The 12,179-nt window shown below is 40.5% G+C and overlaps 2 protein-coding genes across 6 annotated transcripts in view; one reads left to right on the top strand and one right to left on the bottom strand.

Moving 5' to 3' along the window:
• LOC140909033 (uncharacterized) overlaps positions 1-12,179 on the top strand; it is a 100,916-nt gene that overhangs the window by 1,533 nt on the left and 87,204 nt on the right. The window lies entirely within an intron of this gene.
• The window catches only part of LOC140909032 (uncharacterized), a 116,897-nt gene that overhangs the window by 102,574 nt on the left and 2,144 nt on the right, over positions 1-12,179 (bottom strand). The gene's annotated exons all lie outside the window — the stretch shown is intronic.

Here is a 12,179-nt window from a genome sequence, read left to right as displayed (position 1 = left end):
TGAATGATTAAAAATATAAGCTCTCGCTTTAAAGAAATGGGGTAGCACTAGATAAACTGCTCCATTCATTCATTCCCATTCATTCTCTCTCTGTGTTATGGTCACTCCATTTAACCCTCCCATCAAAGACAGTGAAGCCTTTCCCAACCACTGAACTATGAGCAGAGACCAACAAATTCAAAGTGCATCAAATGGCAAAATTTAAAGGGCAGAACTGGAAAAAATACAAGCAGTTTGTCATGGAAAGGCTCATTTGGAGAAAACATATCATTGTTCACATTTGTTATTATTATTAATGATTATTTGTATTGTATTGAGAAATTGTAGATACGGTGCTAGGCACTGTACAAACACAGTCTACAAAAAAAGTCTGTGTCCTAAAGAGTTTAAATGCTAAGTAAATTATTTTTCATACATTTACATTTCATACATTTTTCATCAGTAAGGCTTTCCTGGGATCCAAAGCTTCCAAAAGGTCTATGATAAAAACAAGTATATTATTAAAGGGTGGTGGGGGGGAATCACTTGCAGTTCATATTTGAGTTAAACACTGCCAGGTTGTCTCCTATTTCCCTGTACAGTAATAAGACTATTTAATGTGGGAAGCTTCTGCATCTACAGTCTATGAGGTGGGAGAATTGTCTGTGCAGGATGAACTTATTGCTCCCTGATCTTCAATAAAATTCCCTTAGGAGGAGGTTTTTTTTTTTTAATGACTGTTGTATCTGTAGAAAATATCCCAGTGAGAGTCTCAGAAAAATGGAATGACAGAAAATTTTCATTGTCAATAACTGAGTGTTTCAATTTATCAGGTTTTATATTTGATACTACTGGTACAAAGACAGATGAGGGCTTTTTAAAAATCAGTAAAACTAATTTAAAATCACAAAGGTAGAAAACTCCATCATTTTCATTGATATGTAAATGTACTTATTGAACTGTCTGTTAAACAGATCATTCCCCATTCACAAAAAGCCCAGCACACAAATATCACTTACAAAGTGCCTGCGTCAGTCCTCGAATGACATGCAGTACAAGGGGAGAAAGCTGCCTGTTCTTAATGTGAATGTGTTGTTGAGAATGATGCAGGCTTACAGCAAATTACCTGCTGCTGTTATGCTGAACTAGCTGAACATACTGTATTTGACTAGCTGGGAGATTGTTAGAGGCAGAGCCAATTCTGTGCCAAACTGGTGTTCTGGACCCATCCTCGGAAGTCTACCAAAGAATGGCAAGGGAAAAATACATGAGACATCTGGGGAAGCCTATGGGTTAAGTTCATTGAATCAAACATGATGTCCTGTTTTTTTCTTATTTATTATTGTTGGGATTTCAGTAGCATCTGGACTGGAGGACCCTCATTGCAAATAATCTAGATCTCTACCCAGAACACAAACCAGAGAGTTTAAAGATTAGGAGAGCTATGGAATACAGGTGACTGGTCAGCTATTCAACATAGAAAATTTTCTAACTTATTTAGAGACAAAACTAACTTTGACCAACTCTCCCATGGTACCAGTACTTTCAAGTTAGGCACTATGTTTCTGAACTTTCTAGAAACCCTGTTGTGTATAGAAAGAGAACTTTAATAGCAGCAAAGGCTTCTGGGCAAGTAGGAAACAAAAAAAACCCTAATTTGTATCAATCTTTGCAGACAACTTTCATAAATTAAAAATTTTCCATACATGACATGCTATGAAAAAGACCCAGATAGACACATTACCCCAGAGAAATGGGATTTGATCTGGAAAAGATGACCAGCAACCTCATAAAGCATGATAAAAGCAAATTTTCTTTAAGATACCGTTTCAATAGTACCTCACACCAGTCAGGTTAAGAATATATAGAGACTGAATGGGGATAAATGTTGGAAAAATTGTGGTGAAAGAGGAGATTTTATGCATATATGATGGATATGTCCAGTCATTAGAGAGTATTTGCAATCTGTAACCAAATAACACCAATTGCTGGATATTTATTACCAAATGCTCCTTTAGTAATCCTCCTGGGACTTCCCAGAGGAAATGGTCACACAAAAGAAAATGAAGAATTAAAATCTCATCTGCTATGGCTATTGATAGCCTCTCATTGGAAAAAGAAAAATAGCCCAACCGTAGAGAAATGGTTAAAAAAAAAAGGCGATTCTTATGGAAAAATCAGCACCTCAATTCCATCCATAGCAAAATAGACAGAGGACAGATAGATACTTAGATGTTTGATTACCTTTTATTCAATACTCAGAAAAAAGAAAAAGAAAAAGAAAAAAAGAAAAGGGACACTAAACTATCTAAACTACTACATGCCACAAGGGGCCACAACAGTGGTTCCCTTAACCCACCCAGCAATATTGTTAATCTTTCCAGCTATACTCTTAGCCCAGCAGAAGAATCTGTCCTATCTCGGGGCCTCTCCTTCTGCCCCTCCACCCCCACGAACATGATACAGTTCTGTGGTGACCTAGAATCCTATTTTCGACATCTCCGACTCAGGGAATATTTCCAGCACACCTCTGAACAACATACTAATCCACAGAGACCTCCCTACCAACACTACAAAAAGAGGGATTCTGGGTGGACTCCTCCTGAAGGTCGAAACAACAGACTGGACTTCTACATAGAGTGCTTCCGCCGACGTGCACAAGCTGAAATTGTGGAAAAGCAGCATCACTTGCCCCACAACCTCAGCCGTGCAGAACACGATGCCATCCACAGCCTCAGAAACAACTCTGACATCATAATCAAAAAAGGCTGACAAAGGAGGAGCTGTCGTCATCATGAATAGGTCGGAATATGAACAAGAGGCTGCTCGGCAGCTCTCCAACACCACTTTCTACAAGCCATTACCCTCTGATCCCACTGAGAGTTACCAAAAGAAATCACAGCATTTGCTCGAGAAAATCCCTGAAAAAGCACAAGAACAAATCCGCACAGACACACCCCTGGAACCCCAACCTGTGGTATTCTATCTACTACCCAAGATCCATAAACCTGGAAATCCTGGATGCCCCATCATCTCCGGCATTGGCACCCTAACAGCAGGATCGTCTGGCTATGTAGACTCCCTCCTCAGGCCCTACACTACCAGCACTCCCAGCTATCTTAAAGACACTACTGACTTCCTAAGGAAACTACAATCCATCGGTGATCTTCCTGAAAACACCATCCTAGCCACTCTGGATGTAGAAGTCCTCTGCACTTTATACTTTGCTCTGACATACCCATGCACTGGCTGTTTCTGTCAGAGACATACAGTTAGGTGGGCCACTGGTTTGGTTTGGTAAGGCAATTGCTATACCACTAAAGAACATCTGTTCTTCTCAATACTGACAACATCTTAACTTTTATAAACATAAAGACTTAACAATATTCAGTTCCTGGTGGAAGGTGTGATCCCTTTTATGCTTCAGAACCTAGCAGAATAACAAATAGAATTTGATTCTATCATTTGATAAGGTCATTGCATATTGAAAACTACAAATAAACTATTGAAATTCACCTGGCAGGCCTCCCAGGAGAGATACATTATCCTTCTTCTTATTTACATCTGCCTAAATTGCTACCAGATGGTTTCAATAAGGGCTGGTTTGAGGTATTTGCATTGCTTTCCTCCCCTACCCTTGCCACCTTTTCTGTAAAAAGACTTTGGACAACATCTTAGGACATGTGACCTCATGAAATAATGTAACATGACGTGTAACAAACCAAACAAACAAAAAATGAAGTTTATAGTTGTGCAAATGCTTAACTGTCCATACCAATTAATTATAGGCTGATGATACTGGAAGCTCAGCAAACCCATTACTTTAGAAACAAGAGCAAATGCACATTTATTCAAGATGTGAGGAAGATAAATGAATGATAAATTAAACAGGAAAGTCGCTATCCTAAAGAGAGAGATATCTAGGGAATGTTTTATAATGGAAGTTTATGGCATGAATTCAGGATTGGTGGCTCTGAAATCTGATAGGGGAAACCATATCTATCATCCTTTTTCACTGAGAAAATTTTACATTAATTAATAATTTATGCAAGCCAAAGAGACTTCTCAGAAGGAAAGAAAAATCCCAGCTTCGTGTTTATATGCACTTTTCAAACTGGTATTTATGCAAACTGTGCATTTCTCATTTCGAGGCAGATATTTTGCCTCACAACACACTGATGGCTTTCTCTACACACAAGCCAGAAGGACTAAACCACAAGCAGCAGCATACATGAAACTGACAGCTGAGCCTAAGATATAGCTCGGGGAGCAGGCTGCTGATGAGGCTGGAGAATTACCTACATGCCTCTTTGCTAACTATCGCCAGTATTTGGGATTACAGTAATTGGGCAGCACCAAAGGCTGTAGCATAAATAGTTACAACAGATTTCATGTGAACTAGTGTTTCTTCGGACAAATTCTGCCAAGAGGACCCCGCTTCTGGTACTCCACGTTCACAGATCTAGGAATCGGTTCCAAGATTAGGCTCTTTAGGATGATTGTGCTTCTACTATTGAAAAAATAAATAAGATCTGAAGCTGAATGTGTCTTAGAAAATGCCAACTCTACAGGACAGCTGCCCATTTTCTTAATTGCTTGGGCCAGTGTAATAAAAGTAAGTAAAGTTTTAAGCAGCTTTCCAGAGAAGATGATCTGGCTGACCGCAAGCCAGATAAGATGTCACTGAAAATCTCTTTCCCATCTCACTTTTTCTGCCTTGACACCTCAGAGGTGCTGAGCATCTGGAACTGGAACTGACCTCGGCGGGAGCTGCGAGTGCTCAGTCCCTCTCAGGATCAAGTCCAAATATCTAAGTTTTGCACACAGCAGCTACTGCAGGCACTGTATGTACTAAACAAATGGGACTAGATAAATCAGAACCAAAATATGTCTGAGACAGGCTATTAACTAACCTTTCCTTCAGACAAACAAGCCTGTTTATTAGACACAATGGACCAAATCCTGAAGTCAGTGAGAGATTTGTCTGAATGAGAAGTGAGTAGCAAGTAGGACATTTCATGAGGCAGAACAGGTCAGGTTAGGGCCAGGATGGGTTTTTAAGTCTGCTGCTTAATGTAAAGAATGGAGGTTTTCCAGAGGTAAGGGAAAGGATTTTAAGAAGTTTGAGAGATAACAACTCAAGAGAAAAAGCAGAGCAGGAAAGAAAAAAAGAGAATATCAGAGCAAAAGGGAGAGTGAGAGAAGAAAGAATACAAGAGGGGGAAGCTTCAGTCTCCTTTTTCTATCTCCATCTTCCTTTCCTTCTTCTTCTTCCTCGTTCAGAGCTCTTCATAGTTATTCTACCATTTCGAGACCTCATTGTATATGAATACCAATGGAATAATGATGAGGTGCAGATTTCTTTGATTTCTTCAAGAACCTGCTTTGGTTCATTCCCTTGAAGACCAGATTAGATATTTCTTGGATCTGAATAGCACCTTGGTCTCCTTCTCTTTCATGTCCCGGGACTTACTGAGGAGGATATGTATCTAGGGAGGTGGTGGTCATGAGTTGTCTATGTCTTCTGCCAATAGATATAACTCTTTAAAAGGTCATAGAGCCTGGGACAAAATTCTTGGAGTAGCTCTTCCCTTAACATAATGATATCACTGCTATCACAACTCATCTCAACACGCTCGGCACTGGTTGCAAACCAGGGCAACATGTGACTCTCCAAACAAGTTCTGGATGGGGAGAACAAAGTGAGAGAGCTCTGATCTCTAGCAGCTTGTGTCAGAAGAGGTGGTGCAAACCATGGCACTGCTTCAGATGGAAAACAGGCAGCAACATCTGATCCCCTGAAAAAATCAATGTGATTCCCCTGCCACACTGTGAAAGTGATAAGTAATCTGCAGGAGCTGGTGAGAGCTAAGGGTTTGTAGTACCTTGATGCATATACTCCTCCATAGGTTGGTATTAAATTTAGTTTTATTGGATGATAGAAGCCAAGCCATTCAGTCAGATTGGTTGGAGGTTGGGTCTCTGCAGACAAGAGTCAGGGAACTGATACAAAGGGGGAAACTTTCATCCTTCTGACTAGTAGGATCAAACACGCTCTGACGCCAGGGAGAAAGGCCTTGCCAGAGCACATGGAAGGAAAGCAAACACATAAGTAGAAAGCTTCTGCAAATGGGAAAACTGTGTTGATTAAAAACAACGCTACAGCAAATTAAAACCAAACAAAAATCTCCCCAAAGGACTAATATTAAAATGTGCCAAACAGGCGAGAAAATTCAAATGAATAATAGAAAGGCTTTTATTAAATAATTATGTTTTTATTTTTACTGTATGTGTGTACAGTTTACACATCATACAGTGGCAGGTGCATCTCACCATGTAAAGGGTCTATGTAACACAACATTGAGTGAAAATGTCTGCAGCTTTAGCTTTAAAATGAGTCCATGGAAGGCTTTTCATTTTTGAATGTAAGATGCTAAATAAGAGAAGACCAGTGATGGCCCACACACAGGCTGTTATAGTGTCTGAGATTGGCACTGCTGACCAGCAGAAGATATGGCCATGAAGGGAAGGTAAAGACCTTTCCAGTCAGGGGCTGTGATGTTGGAACTCTCTCCTCCTTGCCTATTCTCTGTAGCACATTTCTAGTTTTCTTCAGGACAGGGCTCAGGACATTTTTAAATTGATTCCTACACTGCGTCTCAGGCAATCTGTGTTCTCTTCCTGGTTCTGCCACTGATCTGTTGTATGATCCTGGGCAACTCATTTAACATAAGAGCAGCCATACTGGGTTAGACTAAAGGTCCATCTACCCCAGTATTCTGTCTTCTGACAATGGCCAATGCCAGCTGTCCCAGAGGGAATGAACAGAACAGGTAATCATCAACTGATCCATCCCCTGTTGCCCATTTGCAGTTTCTAGCACAGAGGCTAGGGACACCTTCCCTGCCCATCCTGGCTAATAGCCATTGATGGACCTATCCTCCATGAACTTATCTAGTTCTTTTTTGAACCCTGTTATAGTCTTGGCCTTCACAACATTCTCTGGCAAAGAGTTCCACAGGTTGACAGTGTGTTGTATGAAGAAATACTTCCTTTTGTTTGTTTTAAATCTGTTGCCTATTAATTTCATTTGGTGACCCCTAGTTCTTGAATCAAAGGGGTAGTCATGTTAGTTTGTATCCACAAAAACAACGAGGAGTCCAGTGGCACCTTAAAAACGAACAGATTTATTGGGGCATAAGCTTTTGAAAGCTCATGATTTTATAGACTTCTATCATAACTCCCCTTAGTCATCTCTTTTCCAAGCTGAAAAGTCCCAGTCTTATTAATCTCTCCTTATATGGCAGCCGTTCCATATCCCTAATAATTTTTATTGCCCTTCTCTGAACCTTTTCCAATTCCAATATATCTTTTTTGAGTTGTGGCGACCACATCCGCACGCAGTATTCAAGATGTGGGCGTACCATGGATTTATATAGCGGCAGTATGATATTTTCTGTTTTATTATCTATCTCTTTCTTAATGATGCCCAAGATTCTGTTTGCTTTTTTGACTGCTGCTGCACCGTGAGTGGATGTTTTCAGAGAACAATCCACAATGACTCCAGATCTCTTTCTTGAGTGGTAACAGCTAATTTAGACCCCATCATTTTATATGTGTAGTTGGGATTATGTTTTCCAATGTGGATTATTTGGCATTTATCAACATTGAATTTCATCTGCCATTTTGTTGCCCTGTCACCCAGTTTTCTGAGATTCTTTTGTAGCTCTTCGTAGACTCTGTCCCTCAGTTTCCTTTCCCAAGCTTTGTCTGCCTAGACTAGAAGCTCTTTAGGGCAGGTATTGTCTCTTACTGTGTGTCTGTACAATGTCTGACACAATGGGGCCCCAATCTTGATGGGAGTTTATAATAATAAAAATTTGGTTGTGGGGTCGGGGGGGGTGTGTGAGAGAGAGAGAGAGAGAGATCTGGTGGGTTTGGGAGGAAGTGTTAGCTATGTTCTTTTTATTTCATTTTCTGCTCTGGATTTATATTAATTAGCCTCTTTTGCCTCATTCATTAATTACTGTGTACTAATTTTTGCTGAGGCACTAAGAGGCCTTCAAATTGTGGCAGAGAGAAAAACAAACAATTATTATTAAGCCACATTCCAAAGTTGAGGAGTAGCTGGCAGATTCTTACATAGGCTGGGAAGTGCTGTTCTTTAAGGAGCAGATATTTCAAAAGGTCTCAGCACATTGAAAATCTGGCCTAAAAATCTGTTAAACCTTATGAGCAATCCCAGAACTAGAGAAAGAAAAGATGGCTCTTTCTGTATCCTTCTGGTGCTAATATGGCCTCACATTTGTCTAATGAAAGAATGGAAAGCTTTAACAAGCGTAATGGTAACTAAGTTGTAATAGTTTAAAATGGGAATTCAATTAATGATAAGTAATTGGTAGGTTTTATACTGATAATGTAAATGGCTTTTCATGAAGCCATTATGCTTGGCTGACAAACTTGGCTAAATCACCCAAATCTTTGGGTCCATCTTTCCTGTACAGTTAATGATCAGTTTAAAAAAAAAAGTCACCAAAGGAAAGAAAATTAATAGTTCACCCTAGATTTGGTAAAATGGGCTGGCCTGGTTGGAGTTTTGGACTGAATCTCTGTGTTGAGACAGTCACATCAGGAGTGTTGCTACACATTAGAACAAAATCACTACTGGATTTCTCTGTATGGAAGTTTTTTGACTAGTACCTAGACTGCACGACCGTGATCAGTGCAAAGAAAAGGAAGCTGAACAGAAAGATAATAAGAAAGTAATGGAGGGAGGACACACTGTGATATAAAAAAAAAACTATAATAAAGTTAAAGACACTGCTGCAACTGAAGATACATAGTTGGTAGAATGCCCAGTGTTAGGAACTTTAGGACCTGCAGCTAATAATTATGAACTGTGGTGCATTTCTTGTTTAAACTTTCAGAAAATTGCCTTCCCCTATAAGAATCCTTGAAATTAAAGGTTGTGTCGAATATTTAAATAATAAAAATGATTATGATAATAATCATTCAGTATATGGTGCTCAAAAAAAATCACCTCTCCCCTTTAAATAAAGGCAAGATCTCCATTAAAAGTAGGGGTAAATTCACCCACAAAAGGCCTGATCCAAAAACCATTGACATCACTAGCAGTTTATCCACTGACTTTAATGTGCTTTGGATCAGATACTTAAGATTATCACCTATATGCCATTGTTAGAATGTACCTCTAAATCATTTTTCCAAATGTGTTTCAATCTCACTCCTCCATTCTGTTGGCACTGCCAGAACCAAACTGGCTGACTGTGTAATCCATGATCTGATGCAATTGCATGGAGCCTTGGAATTGTGTTGATAGATAGATTTTAAATGCATTTATTTTGCCTGAAACCTGCGTTAATAACTACTCACACAAAGTCAGAATTTGCCTTGACTAATGAGCTCAAAGGAAATGCAGAAAAAGCACCTATAAAATGCTAACTAGTATTGAGCAAGCAAGTAATGATGGGGTAAAATGGGGGATTATCCTACCTGTATGTGAAGAGCACCCCAGTAAATCTTTTCAGGTAATTTAGCACATATGTAACTCCTGTGCATAAAATCAAAGGAATGCCAGTAATCAGCTATTTTCAGAACCAACCCCCTTTGCTATACATGCTAACAAGCCTGAGGTGAGATCAGGAACAAGCCTTTAAAGAACTCTAGGTCTGGGTTTATTTTATATGGGAGTTGGATATATTTTATAATTTCTGCCACTCCATGGGCAGATGTTCCCCTCCATAATGACACATACTGAATTAATTTACTCAGGTGCTCACTTTCATCTCAACCAAATCCTTTTAAATTAATCCAAGCTGATTTAAAAGATGAACAAAGGGAAAGGAAGGTGTAAAGCGAGCTTCTTTTCTTTAGAGCCAGGTTGTTTCAGATTTCACTTTCAGGCCTGCTCAGAATTCTCTCTCTCTTTCTCTCTCATATTAAGCAGCATTTGGGCTTTGTTTTCAAAAGATTTATTCTTTAACCAGAGAAGGGCACTAATCAGTAGGTTCACATGCTTATTCAGTAACCTTGTTCCCAGAGGGATATGAAGCAAATGAATTGGTTTCCCTAAGGATTGAGGCCAGGGTAACTGTACTCCCTTGCTGTTCATCATCAGGCAAGTGCTCTGACTTTATTGCTGAAAAGGTATTTGGTTTCACGGTAATTTAAAAGAACTGAACAATGCTGATGCTTCCATTCTCTCCATGGAAGTAGGGCTTTTGATCCATCCACTATTTATATTTCTTCAGTAGCTTCTCTACCAAGTTCATAGTCCCTGGTGTTGCTGCTCTTTTACAGCCATGTTACCAGCCTCCCCAAGCAGCGGAGCTCCGCACAGGGACCTACATGTGGTTGGGGAAAAAGAATCTTACCCTTGACCTAGAGCCAGGGCATAGCACCGCTGAGTCACCCCACTGTGGCGGCTGCTGCCAGCTCCTGGGCTTCATTGGAGTGATGTTGAGTTACACCAGCTGAGGATCTGTCCAACATTGTACCTAACTCGCACCTACAAACTAAAGTATGTGCATGGCATGAGACGCAAATGCGCCTCTACCCCCTCCATGGCCATGAAGTTTCCCCCGCTGCAGCAGAACCAGCATGGTTCCACTGTGCAGGAATGGAGTGGGATTTGTGAAGCCTGCAAAGGGACGGCACCTTCTTATAAGTCAGAGAGCCCAGCTCCACGGGGATTCCTCTTGTGCTGTCACCTGGCGGTCAGCCCTGGGAGAAGAGCAGAAACAGTGTCGACGGATTCGCCACCAACCCAGCCATTGACCCCTATCGTATGGGAGCAGCAGCTGCAGTGCAGCACTTCAGAGGTTCCATGGTGGGGGCTGGGGAGTTCCTTCCACTGAGAATTTCACTGCACAGCCTGGCTAGCTGAACTGCACAGGATCTGGGCCAAAATAGGTAACTGTTCTCTTTCAAACCTCCTTTCACTTCTCTTCCTGCCCCAAACAATAGGATGATTTTTCATACTCTATGGTATGTGCAGCAATTCCTAAGCACAATGGCGTGAGTTCAGTATGGGGCTTATATTGGACCCCGAGCTTTGTCTGAACGCTGCACTTGTTCACATTTAATGTGTTCGGTGAGGATAATTTACACACTGGTCTCATTGCCTCTGGGCTCGAGGATGCTAGGTGGAAAGGAGACTCAGAAACATTTGTGAAAAGTTTTTTTTGTGGTTGTTATCAAAGTAATATTTCATGTAGTGTGTCACTTAAGTGCCTCCCCCAGAGCAGGGTCTCTATCATTACCAAGCCTCTCTGTGAAGTAGGAAGCCAATCGTCGGTGCAAGCCTCAGGAGAGAGATTCTCAATTCATTACCCTGGACCTATCTTTTAGCTGGTACATTTCAGTTTGACAGTGGTTCCTCAGTGCATAATAGCAGGGGTTCCCATGCACTTGGGGGAGATGGGCTATGACTACAGTTTTGATAACAGGATTCTAAGAGTTGATTTATGTTGTTAGATACTTCCTTTAACATACTTAATGCTGGTTCCTTCTTGAGTCCGTGGCCTATACAATACACTCTTCTCTAGTCCTCTCAAAAGGGAAATATTTCTCTTTTTAGATCCATATGCTTCTTTATTCCATATGCTTTTGTTTCTTCTATTCCACTTCAATTTAGAATGGATTATTGAGGGAGCAAAGGTGATTCCTGTGGGATCTCTTAGCATAAATGAATTTATTCTTTTCTATTTAAGATTCTTTAAGAAACTTTGAGGGGAAAAATACATATGAAACATTTTGAGACTGGATGTTCCATTCTCTGGCCATCCAGGATATTTTGTGTCTAAACTGTATTATCTGTCCATTTTGGATTATAAACTTCATTGGATAAGAACCAGGCCTGCCTCTCTTCTTGTACAGCTCTGAACACCCCAACAGTGCTCCATAAATAAAATATGTAAACAAATTATTTTCTGCCCACTCATGTTTCTTCTGTTCTTCTTGATGTCCCCCCTTTAATGCTTAACTCCTGGTCCCACCCAGTTAAACAGGTTGTGCATTGAGTAGGGCCATAGAGGTCCAGGGAACAGACTGTTCCTTCGGAGTCCCAGGTTGGTTGGTGGATCCATGTAGCTCTTGATACCAAGTTCTCTGAGGTGAATGGCAGGACTCGCATTAACTTTGGTAAGACCCCAAGGGTAAAGTCAATGGGACGTAAGCAC

This window comes from Lepidochelys kempii, chromosome 3 (assembly GCF_965140285.1).
Source record: "Lepidochelys kempii isolate rLepKem1 chromosome 3, rLepKem1.hap1, whole genome shotgun sequence".
Taxonomy (NCBI): Eukaryota; Metazoa; Chordata; order Testudines; family Cheloniidae; genus Lepidochelys; species Lepidochelys kempii.
This window is presented reverse-complemented; position numbering and strand designations above follow the sequence as displayed.